This window comes from Nycticebus coucang, chromosome 1, assembly GCF_027406575.1.
Source record: "Nycticebus coucang isolate mNycCou1 chromosome 1, mNycCou1.pri, whole genome shotgun sequence".
NCBI classification, from domain to species: domain Eukaryota; kingdom Metazoa; phylum Chordata; class Mammalia; order Primates; family Lorisidae; genus Nycticebus; species Nycticebus coucang.
The window spans coordinates 160,572,651-160,588,252 of NC_069780.1; the positions used below are offsets into that span (position 1 = coordinate 160,572,651).

The 15,602-nt window shown below is 37.7% G+C and overlaps 1 protein-coding gene across 9 annotated transcripts in view; it reads right to left on the reverse strand.

Annotated features, from left to right (window-relative positions):
* GHR (growth hormone receptor) overlaps nt 1–15,602 on the reverse strand; it is a 302,031-nt gene that overhangs the window by 198,319 nt on the left and 88,110 nt on the right. The window contains exon 2 of one of the 9 annotated variants that reach the window (XM_053591499.1): nt 6,767–6,878. The exons of the other annotated variants lie outside the window; for them this stretch is intronic. The gene's annotated coding sequence lies outside the window, so the exon portion shown is untranslated. The remainder of the gene's footprint in view (nt 1–6,766; nt 6,879–15,602) is intronic. 9 annotated transcript variants of the gene reach the window in all.

The following is a 15,602-nucleotide window of genomic DNA, read 5'->3' on the forward strand; positions in this document are numbered from 1 at the left end:
TTTTTCTAGGAAGTGCCGCTTTTCTCACGTGTATCTCTCTCAATGCCTCGTGAGTTCTTCACAGACTTTTTAGTGATGTCCTTGAACTCCTTTTCTTCTTGCCTGCAACTTCTGTAAGCTGATAGAATCTGCCCAGGTCACCCAACATCTGGCTTCAAGCATTTTCTATTGATCAACTTTTGGTGTCAGGATTTCATTTTCAGTCTAATCAGTTAATATTAGCTGAGCCAGGCTGATTTCATTTGAATCAACAATTCAATTCAACAACTGTCAATGCTAATCAGTTGACATTATCTAAGGCAGGCTGATTTCACTGAATCAATAAAGAATTGAGAGAGAGGGATTTGAGAATGTCTGGGCACCACAGCAGTGATCTAGTCCTGTTACCTGGAAAAACTCTCTTTCTTTCTGGCTTAGGGAGCATCATACCCCTCCAACCACCTCAAAACAAAAACAGAATCAAAAGCTATGAACATAAAATTTAATGTTTGCATTAATTAATATTCCATCATACACCTGTTACTGGCCATTCAGGTAAGTGCTTCTCAAACTACAAGTCACAGGGTATATAGGCTGGGGATCAGTTTAGTGGATCAAAGCCAGCTTTGTTTATTTGTTTGTTTAAATGAATGAAATAGATTGGATGGCTTCTTTATGTGAATTTTTTTTTATTAAATCATAGCTGTGTACATTAATGAGATCATGGGACACATACACTGTTTTATAGACCGTTTGACATATTTTCACCACACTGGTTAACATAGCCTTCCTGGCATTTTCTTAGTTATTGCATTAGGACATTTATATTCTACATTTACTAAGTTTGTGTGTGTGTCTGTTGGGTTGCTATGTAGAGCTAATATTTTCTTATTATGGGTGGCAGTAAAAAGTCTTTAGATCACTGATAATAGACTGTTTTTAGTTTTTCAATACTGTAAATAATGTCACAACATTTCTTAAGGGGGAGAGAATTGAGACTGTATTTCCATCTATTGCCTAATGGTTGTTTCTCAGAAGCAATGTTGCTTCATGAAAGAGTAGAAAATTTACGAGATTCTTCATAGATAGCATCAAATTGCTTTCAAACTGTCCTAATTTAGACTCAGACCAGCACAGAATTTCATTTTCACTGTTAAAATCATTAGCAATTTTTTTCTTTTCCTCTTATCATTCCTAAATTAATCAATACAAATGATTTGCCATTGTTTTCATGGGGCTGGATGTTCTTTGAAACATTTATAGTGACTCATTGATGCATGTCCTACTTTTGCTGGATTCCCTTCTTGTTGGAGTTCCTCTCTTTTGTCTTTCTACTATTTTACACATACCTTTTAAAGGAGGGTACAGCAGGAAGAGAAAATGGGAGAGAGCATTTTAATTAGCTTGATTTGACAGACTTACATCACACTACCTTCAGGCTTTTCTCCTTCACTTGCTTTTGAGACCAACTACCTGATAAGGTGTGTTTACCTTAAAAATAACTTTACAAAATATCCAATGCCAGAATTGCTGGCCAACGTGGCACTGCAAGTTTATACTTTGAACTTAGCACAGAAAGACAAATCTCACATGTTCTCACTCATGCGTGGGAGCTAAACATTAAAATGATTGATCTCCTGGAGACGGAGGGTAGAATGATGGCTAACAAAGGCTGAGAATGGTAAAGAAGAAGGGGGATGGATAGTTAATAAGCACAAAAAGGCAGTTTTATAAAAGAAATAAGACTTAGTGTTTGGTAGCACGATAGGATGAGTGCAGTTAAAAATACTTTATTGTATATTCCAAAATAACTAAGCATGGAGCTAGAATGCTCCTAACACAAAAAAAATAGCTGCTTGAGGTGATGGATAGCTCAGTTACCTTGATTTGATCGTTCCACACTGCATGCTTGCATGAAGAATATACAAAATATCAAATGTAAATATCACATGTAAATATCAAATGTATATGAAATATAAAAAATCACATGTATTCCACAAGTAGGTATAACTTTTATATATCCATAATTAAAAATAAAAGTTTTAAAAATCTAAAACTGATCTGTGTTAAAGATGTCATGAAGAAAATTAAAATGCAATCAGCCTATCGGGAGGCACATTTTTCAACAAAAAATTAGTTATGCATGCATGAGGAATATAAATATACACATTAGCATATGTGTTTTAGAATCATACACAGTGTACACAGTTCTATAAATTAATAAAGAAAAGAACAGACAATAGAAGAATAGACAGGGTAGAAATAGACAATTTGGATAGGAGGAAATTCAAATGGCCCTATAAAAATTATGCCTGATTTTATAAATCATTATTGATTCAAATCCATCAACTGGCAAACAGTTAAATCTGATAATAAACAAGTTTTGACAATGACCTGGGGAACGAGATTCTCATACGTTGGTGGTAGGAGTGTAAATTGGCATGAATATTTTGTAGAACAATTTGGCAATATCTAATAGACCGTAAGTCACCCACATCCTAACATACAGCAAGCAGACTGATATAGATGAAATTCTGACAATTAAGTTCATGAAATCATCCTAGAAAAAGTGCTCCCAGACCTCATGCTGAATATCACTATGGTCACCTTTGAAGTATACCCTTGGGAAGCTATGCACCTAGTCCACCCTTTAAAACAGCTTTGAAACGCTTCCTCTGTAATGGCCATCAGAGCTGTTGCAACGATAATGAATGCCACTCAGGAAGACACTGGCACACATCAACACAAACACAGCTATGAGATACTGGGATAGCAAGGTTATGACGTCTTACTGAATTTATACATGCTGCTAACATAAGCTCACGGTGGCAAGTGTGCAAACTTAACTGTCAAACCTTACACGATGACAGCTCTGATAGTCATTCCAGAAAAAGAGTTCTAAAATTGCTTTGAAGGGTGTCCTAGGCACTGGTGTTTGTGAATACCTTCCCAACAGGAGCACTTTGAAGGTGACCATAGTGATATTCCCCGATGAGGTATGTAGCACTTTTTCTAGAATGAGTTTGCAAACTGAATTGTCAGAACTAGTATAGAAAAAGAACTCCAATGTGTCCTAAAGGAAATGTATAAGGATATTTATTTCAGCATAATTTATTTTAGTTAAATTGAATTAATTCAAATTCTAGTCAGTCTGGGAACAGGTATATTGTGTCACTTTCATAAGATGAAGTAATAGCAATTTTAATAAAAATGAACCAGGATTATATAACAACAAGGAAAACTACATCTTGGACTTTAACCTAACAAATACAAACAATGTAACCTAATCATTTGTACCCATATATTAATCTGAAATTAAAAAATATTCCAACAAAGATAAATTCTGAAACCAAAATATTTGTTAGTAAAGGTAGAATTTTCCAGAATACATTCCACACTTACAGTAAAAGATATGTACATTTTGAAATCCAGAAATAATTTACATTTTATGTAACAAACATATTTCATATATGTGGTAAATGTTAAAACAAAGTATAAAACAGAACTGTACAAATACCAACACATGATAGCTATTTTCTCTGGGGTGGCAGAGTGAGACTAGGGGAGGTAAAAATAGCAGCCTTCAAGTTGATCTGTATTATTGTTATTTTTTTTTTAATAAATAACAGCTAAAAAACATATATGGAAAGAATGTTAATTACACTTGATATACTATGTTCATTTCAATAACAGACATACGAGTGCTGAATGCAGAATCTCTTGCACATTAAGAAAATAACACTATAAAACAAAGTACGTCAAAGAACTTTAATCTATACCCTGGCCCAGAGTCAAAAAATAGCAAGTCCAGAAAAAATTACTCAGGAAGATAGAGATTCTGATGACTTTCCATATATACCTGTGACAATCCGAAGAGGGGGATGACGGAACAGTATTCGAGTGAATTCCAGTCACTGAATCCGCGACTCTCAACCTCCACAGCCACTCAACCCACCCTCACGGGTCAACACTTGACCCTCACAAGAATTACTGCTGTATAGCCAAGAAAAGTTGCTTTCTCAATCTCAGTTTCTAAGCTGGGGAACATTTTCTTCACAGATTCCAGAGAAAAGCCACAAAATGTCCCTTCCAAGAAGAAAAGCAAATCATATGTGATATTGCACAGGCTGGATCTTGTCATAAGGCTTCCCAGAGGTCTGGTGTCAGCAGAGTCTGATTAATGTGAAAAAAAAAAATGCTGTTTTTCTCACTAGCCTACAAGAAGCACACTAGTTCAAGTGCCCAAGTATCCAGTGAAAACCTCTGATTTAGGGAGACAATGATCAACAAATGGTTCTCCATCTCTTCCCCACTGGAAGTCACAAAGAGTAAGACGTGGGTAAGCTGGGCAGAAGAGTCACGTGTAGTCACCATGAATTACAACAAATATCTATGAAAGGTTCAGTGCATTTTACTCAAGGGGCTTACTGTGAAAACTGCTAGCAAATATCCATTAAAACAAGAACCACAACATATTTCACATAGTACAATATGATTCAGCTGGCTGAGAAACATCAAAATAGTAATACAATAACCACAAAAGGCAGCACAAGGCAGAATCCTTGTAAAGCTGTGGTCTCCCACCATCAGGCTGCAGACCAGTACTGATCTATGGCCTGTTAGGACTCCCCCTACCCCTACTCCGCGGTGGGCAAGTGAGTGAAGCTTCCTCTGTATTTATAGCTGCTCCCTATCTTATACTTCACCACCTGGGCTCCGCCTCCCGTCACATCAGCAGCAACAGGGGCATTAAATTTTCATAGGAGCAGGAAGCCTGCCGTAAACTGACATGTGAGGGATCTAGGTTGTGAGTTGCTTATAAAAATCTGATGTACTGATGAGCTGAGATGGAGCTGAGGCAGTGGTGCTAGCTCTAGGGAGCAGATGCAAATACAGATGGGACTATCCAGTTGCACAAAAGCAAACTCAGGACTCCCAGTGATTCTGAGTTGTATAATTATTGCATTACTGTTACAATGTAATAATAGTAGAAATAAAGTACACAATAAATGTAATATGCTTGAACACATCTTGAAACCATACCCCTTACCCTGGTCAGTGGAAAAATTGTCTCCCATGGAACTGATCCCTGTAGCCTTTGGGGACCATTGCTGTGAAGCAGAGAACAATTCAGAGTGAACTTCATACATCTGTGGTCATCCGAGTTCCTAAGCACAGTGGGTCAGAAGGCCACACTCATTGTCTCAAATAGTTGCAGAGAATATCATGAGAAAATTCATAAGTAGTTTTTTTTTCTGCTATGTGGTAATCACAGTACGTGGTAACCCTTGAGAATTAATTCAGAAGCCCCTGTTGAGAAATCTTTAGGAAAAGAATCTATGACTTTACAAAATGTTTTACTTTTAAGAAATGATATGTTATTCCAAAATAGGCATCCATTTATATTTCAAGGTATGCAGGAACATTTTCCTTGCATATTTATGCTGTATGTCACAAAGTAAAATCCTTCACAAACATTTTCCAAAGTGTTGAGCAGAGCAGCTTCAACTGCTTATCTAAAAACATTTTACTATTTAACAGAACTCATTAAAAGAGATGAGAAAGCAAGAGGATAAGTGCCTTGGTTTGTGCCAAAAATCTATCTCTGAATAAAACACAGTTTGTGCACAACTGGCATACCTAGAATGTTAATAAGCAACTTGGTGCTAGTGATAATCTCCACAACCCCAACTGAGTTACATCAATATTAAGAACAGTTATAAAGTTATAAAGTTCTGTTGCTTTCTCCCCCCACCCCAGAGGTGAAGGCTTTTTATTCTTTGAGTTCTAATATGGTCCCCACTTTATAACAAAAAGACAAACTAGACAGGAGACAAATAAAAACACCATAATTCGGAGATACAACCATGGCTCATCCTGTTTCTTTAATTAACTGGTAACATCAATTATTTTCTAAGACACTGTTGACATTTTTTTTCCTGAATAACGACAATTTCAGACACGAGGAATCCAGTTCATTTATGAACATTTGATTGAGTTTTCTCACGAGGCTTGTATTTTTGTCAGCTAATGCTTCTGAAACTAAATAGCCACACAATAATTTTCCTTCTTCCTTAGAATTTTATTTCTTTTTACATTTCCAAATATTACTGGGGTGCGCACATTTTGGTTATGTAATTTACTTTTGTACATTTTAAGACAAGTTATAAGTGTGCCCTTCACCAAGAATGTGTGCATTGTACCAGCTAGGTGTGAATTAACCCAATCTCTCCTCTCCCCTCCCACCTGCTTGATTCCCATTGAGTTTTCCTTCTATATGTGCATCTACGGTGTTGATTAACTAGTTCCCATTTAGTACTCAGTGCGTTGTAACCAGTGTTCAAAAATGATTCAGCTCTCTTACAACATACACATAAACACATATAGATGATCATTATTTGGTGAAGGATGTGTTAATTTGATTGTGGTGATCACTGTAATGTCCATATACTACCTATCATCACATTGTACATTCTCAATATATACAACTTTTATTTGCCAAGTACACCTCAGTAAAGGTGGAAAAATTAAATTATGCAAAAGTAAAAACTAAAAGTGATTAACTTCTAAATCACTTCCTTTCACTTCTATGCTCATCCTGAAACAAATTCCCTCTATTTCTCTTTAGTGCTAATTCTACGTGTAACTTATTTCGGTTGAAGAAGATGGGGCCAGTGTAATAAATTCAGGAAAGAATGAAGAGTTTCTCCTAAGTGACAATGGAGTGCTGAAAATCATAGATCCTGTATTTTACAGTTGCAAAGAATGACACAGTAAAGGTACTTACATAAATGTGCCTTAGACAAGCAGGGTATGTTAGTCTAGATGTGAAAACCACGGAAGCCTCAACCAAGCAGCGATGAAGAGTTAAGCTGTATCAGTGATGGGAGGCATTATGCCTAAAAGAAAAAGCAATGTACATACCTTAATTTAAAAATATTTTGTTGCTAAAATATAGTAATCATCATCTGAAGCTTCAATGAGTCATCTTTTTATTGGGGAAGGGTCTTGCTGAAGGATCACATGGCTAAGGCCATTTCTCAAAGTAAGACAGCAATGAAGGTTGCCATATCAATCAACTCATCCTTTCATGAAAGATTTCTCCATAGCATGTGATGTTTTTGATAGTATTTCACCTACAGAACTTCTTTCAACATTGGAGTCAAACCCTTCTGCTACTTTATCAACCAAGTTTATTCGATATTCTAAGTCCTGTATGAAAGTAGTAGGTAACATCTTCTATTAATATAAGGCTGTTTACACTGAATATCTGTTGTTTAGAGTAGTCAAATTCATCAATTATCATAGCTAGCCAGATCTTCTGGACAACTTACTGTAGCTTTTCCATCAGGACTTCCTACTTTACCTTGGCCTTTTATGTTCTGAATTTGGCTTCTTTCCTTAAACCTCATGAACCAACCTCTGCTAGATTCAAACTTGTCTACTGCACCTCTCTCAGTGTTCACAGCATTGAACAGAGTGAAGGCTTTGCTCTGAATTAGGCTTTTGCTTAAGGGAATTTTGTGGCAGATTTGATCTTCTATTCAGGTCACTCAAAATTTCTCTGCATAATTATTAGTAATAAGGCTGTTTTGCTTTCTTAGTCATGTGGTCATAAGAGTGGCACTTTTAAATTTACTTCCAGAGCTTTCCTCTTGCATTCACAACTTAGCTACGCGGCACGAGAGGACTCGTTCTCAGCCCATCTCGGCTGTGATGTGCTTTCCTCAGTGAGCTTCACCATGTCTATCCTTCCATTTAAATGAGAAACATGTGACCCTTCCCTTCATTTGAACCGACAGAGGCCATTGGAGGGTGATTAACTGGCCTAGTTTCAATGTTGTTGTGTCTGAGGGAATAAGGAGACTGGGGGTGGGGGATGGCCTGTCAGTGAAGCAATCAGTTAACTTGATCAGTTAAGTTTGCCATCTCATGTAATCATGACTCCTAGTGCTTCAGAACAACTGTAATTGTAGCACCAGACATCACCCATCATAGATCACCATGTACACTAACACAACACAGATATGATAGTCATGAAAAAGTTTGAAATACTGCAAGAATTACCCAAATGTGACACAGAGACAGGAAGTGAGCTCATGCTATTGAAAAAATGGCACCAACAGACTAGCTTGATGCAGGAATGCCACAAACCCCCGATGTGTAAAAAAACCCCACATGCACTGGTATATGGCCTACTGATATTTATCAGCTGGCATGTTAACACTGCAGCATTATTAGACAGTGTTCATAATTCCACACCTGGACCATCAAGAACCAATCCCATTGCAATGAAACTCAATTGAGTTTTCCCACTTAATTTTAATCTGCTTTCTCAACAGATACTACTGTCTTGAAAGACAATGATACTCTGTCAAAAGGTTTTGTTGTAATTGTATATAAGAGCAGACTGATCTCTTTGCTCATTATAGGAAGTATGGCCACACAGTCCTCACCAGACTTCCTGTTTTCCATCTGAAAAGCTCTGTCTTCTCATTCCTCAACCCCCAAAGGGAAACAGATCTAAGACTTCAGAAGAAAGACATCATTTTTGTCTCTGCTATTATCTTGCATAAGGCCTAGAAAATGATAGCCTCTAATAAAAATGTTGCTTTTTTTCCTTCCACATATCGGGCTTTGTTTGAATAAACCATAGCCAACCACTTCTCTGCAAAGTGCATTAAGGTACATGCATGATCTTTGCGTTTTTAGACTTTTTCTTAACACTAGAGATATAATCTTGGGAGTAGAAAAGTTGCCAAACCAACAACCACAAGGGCAACATATCTCGGTACCAGAGAACAGCTGCTGATTAGAAATCAATCTCTTTTTATAATTATCTGGGAATGGTGGGAGTGGACTTTTAATTGTCCTATCAAGAATAGAGGCATAAGATTCACCTCCATATTTTAACGAAAATGTTGATTATTTGAAGAAAAGAGAATGTAATAGTTTTAGTTATGTACAACTAAATACATGCTTATCACTATAACTAGTATTGTTGCCACTTTCACAAAAACATGTTAAGATAACACTAATGTTAGACCAATCTATTAAAACTGAATTTATCTGTATTTATCCAGTCACTTTTAACCTTTAGATAGAAGAAGTCTTTGGTCAAGATATTTTGACAGATGCTAAAAACAAAACTGCCTGTGCCATTTCTTCTGGCATATACTAACAGGCATAAATTTCTTACATAATAGATGAGAAAACAATTTTTTGATACATGAATGTTTTTTTCTTGTGTTGACAGAAATTTGGCAGTCAACATGCACCACCCTTTATACACAAAGTGGCTCAATCAACCACTGGCCTTTTCTTACAAATCTGGTAATCTGTGTCCCTTTGGTAGAATAAAGATAGAGATGTTTCCCTGTGTGCAGTACAAAACTATGGAACATAGAGTGTTTGTTTTGGCTCAAGGGCTTTGCACAAAGGTCCCATCTATGGTTCTCTTATCATAAAATCCTGCTTATAAGTTAATTACATCCAAAAAGTTAAGCTGAGAAAAACCATGCCTTTAGCCTTTTCTGCTGGCCAAAATCTTTGATTTTGGGGACTGCCAATATGCTGTTTAAAATTATTTTAAAATAGCTAAGATAATACATGGACACACTAAAACCTTTCACCCTAAACTATTTCAAAAATTGGCCATTTGCTTCATTTTTATAGAGCTATGAACTAGATAAGTACATTTTATATAACTAGTACTCTCAACCCAAGTAACATCCTCTCTACTAAAATGAGAATTTTCTCTCTTCACAAATAGTTTTCCTGGCAAAGCAAAACACAAAGTAAAATTTAAAAAAATGAGCCAACGTAATATGAAAAATAAGTGCCAAGACTGTCTTCAGTGATCTGCTTTTTGAGTAGGCAGCTGTTTGGCAAAACCATTAGCAAAAGACACAGCAAAGCTTTTTAAATTGTGACGGAAATGTTTCTGAGATCTACAGCATAAATAGCTTTATAATCCTGACAAAAACTTCTAAATTATACCTGAAAACTAGTGTATTGGGTGCCTGAATGGTCTAGAATAGGAAATATAGATTAAATGCTGGAAAAGATACTAGTCTCAGTGGTTGTAGCTTCCAGGTATAGACTAAAGGAAGCCTGTATCTGAGACACCACCATTTAATCCGAAAGTCTGGATATGTGTGTTCTTAGCGTCCATCACTGCACATGGGAGAAAAATCTTCACATAAAACAAGTAGAGAGAAGAAGGTCTGGGATGATCCCCAAGCAAAGTCGTTCTCAACAACAGCTGATGATTCTTGTAAGAGATTTACTTTGGGCAAGAACTTTTGAATGGTTCTCTCCGCCTCTTGCCATGCATTCAACTCTTCATTTGATAAGCATTTTTGAGCTCCTGTCATATGCCATGCACTTCCCAGAGTATTCAAGACCAGTGATAAAGGTTTTCTATCATAGAACGAACTGACATTTTGACAATAAAAAGTTAAAAAGGGAAAAGGGAACCCTGAGATGGGGATAAATGCTCTAAGGCAAGCACACAGGGAGATGTGATGGAGAGTGAGGAGACCAATGGAGACCGGGTGGGATGATCCATATGTAACTGGGGGTCAGAAAAGTGTCCTTTCAGCTGAGCTGACATCTGAAGAACAAAACTCTGAGGGTAAAGAACTCCAGACCGTGGGATAGCTGTATGGGTTAAAGAACAGAAGGAGCGTCAGGACGCTACAGCTCAGTCATCTTTGCACACACTTATGCCACTATAACATACTTTTGAAATTTGGGGCACAACAAGGAAATTTAGGGACAGAAAAGCCCAGATGTTTGCAAAAGTATCAATAAGTCTTAGGGTTTTAAGTACACAGTAATGACATCTCTTGAAGTCAAGAGCTTTTGCTTCATTCCAGTTTATTTTCCAGTACTGAGGGATTCAACAGTTTCTCAAGGTTGAAGGCACAGAAAGAATACAAGGCAAGAGAGTGCATGGATGGTCCTGAATGGTGGCTTACGTTTGTAATTCCTAACACTCTAGAAGGCTGAGATGGGAGTAATGCTTGAGCTCAGGAGTTCAAGACCAGCCTGAGCAAGAGTGAGACCCTGTCTTTACTAAAAATAGAAAAATTAGTCAGGCATTACAGTTGGTGCTTGTAGTCCCAGCTACTCAGGAGGCTGAGGCAGGAGGATCTCTTAAGCCCAGGAGTTTGAGGTTGGTGTGAGCTAGACTGAGACCAGGACACTCTAGCAAGAGACTCTGGCTCAAAAAGAGGTGGGGGTGGGGAGAGAAAGCACATAGTTAAGGAGTATGGCTAATAGAGAAGTCACCACTGCTATCCTCATGGGACCTCTGACCATAAAGTTAATGCCATTAAGTTTTTCTTGATTATTCAGGTGACTGGCAAAAGATCACAAGGTATCTTGCGGCCCAATGATATCCCCCCTATTTTTAATTCTCACATGACTTGATTATATCCTACCTTGTATAATAGGTATTTCAGGATTTGTCTTGCTCCTGTTAACTTACATGTGAGTTCCTGACAGAGATTGCCAAATTGTTCTTTTCTCAGTACCCATCGGAAGACCAGGCACACAACAGATGCTCAGAAAATGATAAATTCCTTGGGGCTGACTTTGGCTTTCTTAGCTTAATAAATACTCCAGTAATGGGCCTAATACTTGTATTGAAATAATGTAGTTGTTTTGTTTTCATGTGTAAAAGTAATAAATCCTCTGGAACTTCTGTACTATCTGCCAAAGCAAAGACAGATTTCCAGCATTCTTAGCAATGCCTGGCAGAAAATGCACACTCAGTGGTGATCACTGAACACATGTATGCGTATTTGAGTGAATAAATCCATGGAAAAATTCCACCAATTTGAAACAATTGTGCCTGTGGTCACTAAATTCATTCAACAACAAGTTCCTACTATAGGCTTGGTGCTATGCTAAGCACCACAGGTACAATGATGAATGTAATATGTAATCACACATGAAGGCCACCTGAAAGAAATGGTTACCTTTATTCAAAATGTAGTCTGTGCTAGCATATGACTATGACATCATTTTACGAATGAGACCTACAGACATAGAGCAAGTGGTCAACAAAGGTAACAGTGGAAGTTACCTCTTGGTAATGGGGAATGGCTTGCTGAGGGAATATGTGGAATCTTCTCATTTGATCATCTCTAAAGCTAGGTTAGAATTTTTTGTGTGGTCATGTTTATGGATAGACAAATATATTCAGAGAACTAAGTCTGTCTTCTGCCAGTATTCGTTACCATACCATGATTCTTTTACAAGTCTAAACACTTGAGATGTAGCATTTCAGCTATTGTTTTTTCTGAAGTATAATAGGAAAAATTGGAATTTAATTAACAAATTGAAAAAATAATGCATTGCCCTTATTCTCCCACAACTCAGGAAAAACAGCTAAGTGAAATTTTGGTCAAACTTTCCAATAAGTTTTGGGCTGAAGACAAGTGTGGAAAGATTCAAGCCCAAAGGAGAAATTTCCAGAAATTTAGAAGCAAGTGAAAACAGGGGGTTATAATAGTTCAGTATTTCCTGCCAGGAACAAAGTATATATGATATTATTTATTGCTGAAAGCTTTTCAGAGAGGCAGCATCTGGTTTCAGTGAGGTCTTGCTTTCATCCCAGCCAGCAGCTGGACCCAACACTCCAGAGCAGGGAGATCAACCAATTTGCCAAGGTGACACAGCGAGTTAGCGACTCTTCCAGATCAGACCACAAGAGCCTCCTTTCTCCTAGAATGCCAAGAAAAAGTCACATGACCAACAGAGAGTTCAACACTTTTTTTTTTTTTTTTTAACTTCAAGTGGATTCTTCAGCTTAAATTTTTGTTAGGGTTTACATTTTCAGAGTCCCAACAAGTCATCCTTTCACACTTTGCCACATTTCTTCGTGGGGTGGATCAGATATCATCTTGGTTACTCATGATTGCCAAAACTCCCTGCCCTCTTCAACTAGGATTTATTCATCTAGGCTGGGTATGCTCATGGCAGGAGAAGTCAGAAATGGTCCTGCAGTATTCCACTCACATTGAAGCAAAGGAAATGGTGATCCAAAAGCTAGCTAACCGTGAACAGAGAAGCTGGGCACTCAGCTTTGGTCATTCCAAAAGTGCCTTTCCAAGGCAGGGGAAAAGCTGATGAAGGTGAGGTCAACTCTGCCAAGAGAAAGCACCATAAACTTTTACTTTTCTTTAAGCCTTTCTCTCGACCAGTGTTATTTTATAGAGCCCTGGCTAGAGAAAATATGTTCCTTTTTTTTGCATATGTCTTCCATACCAAAAAGAAAAAAGGAGGCTCTGTTTCCTAAGCATATGTTTTCCTTGTATCCCCAAAAGATCATGTTATTTGAGTTTCAAAGGGAACAAATAAGTAGTAACACACACATACACACACACAAAAGAACCCTTTTAATAAGAAGTTTTTTTTTTGTTTTTTTTTTTTGTAGAGACAGAGTCTCACTTTATGGCCCTCGGTAGAGTGTCGTGGCCTCACACAGCTCACAGCAACCTCCAAATCCTTGGGCTTAGGAGATTCTCTTGCCTCAGCCTCCCGAGCAGCTGGGACTACAGGCGTCCGCCACAACGCCCGGCTATTTTTTGGTTGCAGTTTGGCCGGGGCTGGGTTTGAACCCACCACCCTCAGCATATGGGGCCGGCGCCCTACCCGCTGAGCCACAGGCGCCGCCTTAATAAGAAGTTTTAACATTAATATAATAGCCAGCCAAATTGTCCATCAACCAATCTCTTTTTTCCTCTGTGTATACTATATTCATATGTGTGTCTGACTACACACACATTATCATTAATACTATTAGTTATTGCTAAACTATAATAGGTAACAACATATAATATTAGCTATTAGTATCATGAATTCAAAAGGAAAATTTTAAGGAAAGAAAAGGAAGAGAAAGTGAAGGAAGAGGATCACAACCCTTCTTTTTTATGTCTAAACTTCACCCAGGTGGATAACAATTTAACATGAGACGACCAGAGAACTGGGCCCGTTCGTTGTATGAACCTGACATACAGGTTTTAGAATATGGACCTGACATATTTTAAAATAGCCAAAAGAATATCAGGAAGGGAACGAGATCTCATTTGGTCCTTCAACCTTGCCATGGAAACAGGCCACAGCTTCAAGAGAAAACAGGCACGCTTTTGTAGTACATGACAGCACCCAGGAGATAGACCATTTTATCAATGCGAAACAAATGTCCAGTAGGAGTGACAGGCAACTTGAACTTCATGGTAAGTATGAAAGAAGGATATTACTTAAGAAACTCATGATAATGTCAATAAAATAGGGTTAGGAATTTTTTTATTTTAAACTTACTGCAGATGTCAAAACGAATGCAAATATTTCACTTTATGCTTTCCTTTACATTGCAATTTTCTACTTTAATTGAAGCGGAAGAAATATGTCCTGACTATAATAAGAATGTGATGACATTTCAAGCATATGGACTAATGTTTTGGTTTACACATGCATGCTATTCCCCTTCGACTTATTATTCCAAGGAACAGCCATGCTAATTTAAATACTATACTCATTTATGCAGTACTTTCCAAGTGCCTAGTACGGGCTGGGTATTCATTCAAGCCTAAAGGTTATATTGATAAACAACACAGATACATTTCTGCTGTACTGAATGTTTTAATTTTATTTCAAAGTTCGGTTACTGTTTTGATAAAGTGCCATTCAACTTTTAAGAAAGGAATCCAAAGAAAATTCTTACATTATTATTGTCCTTCTAAAACTTATTCTCTAAACCCTTCAATTAGTCCATTGGCATTTAACTCACGGTTATTGTCATTCTTGGAGGAAAGATCTGTGACATGATAAAGGGTTCTTTTTTTGCTTTGAGAAATGGATTTCAAAATAATAAACGCCTAACGAGTTAACCAGTAGGTTCAGTTGCTAGAGGCCAAACTAAGTGCTATAGCAAACACCAGGGCAGACAGACTGCAGAAGATGCCTCCAAATACGCAACTTAATCTTTTCTTCCCCCAAAAGCTACATGGACATGCTTAGAGAACACCAGTAAATAATTACACATTCTGGCAATCAAGTGCAAACAATCAGGTTTCAAAGTTTGCCCCAACCAGCTGTCCATAAAAATCTTCTGACAGTACCAACAGAGATCAATATGACCACAGGGACACCAGGCAACTGGCTGGGACGAAAGTCACATAAGCCTACACCTTTGTTTCAGTGTAAGTCCAATCTGTTTGCCGATGAGCTCCAAGGCTTTTCAAAATTACATGAGCACGTCTACACAAATCTTCCCAAGGAAAATGAAAAACTGGCCATTGAATATTTGGGATTCTTCCACTTCCCTTCTTGAACTCTCCATCCCAACCTCCTTGCCTGCCTTCCTCTCTTTCCTCCACTGTCTCTCTCTTTCTTTCTCTCCAGGGTCAGATATTGCTCTAGGCTCTTTTCCTATATTCCCTAATTTGAGTCACACACTACCCTAAGAGGAAGCTCTGTAATCGTGTCACATTGCAAAAGGGAATCATAAAGAAGTCCAAGGACACACAGCTAGAAAGCAGTTGACCCAGGGTTCAAATCAGTCTGTCTGACTCCTCAGTCATGGTGCTGGGCTGCCTCCAATATAATTT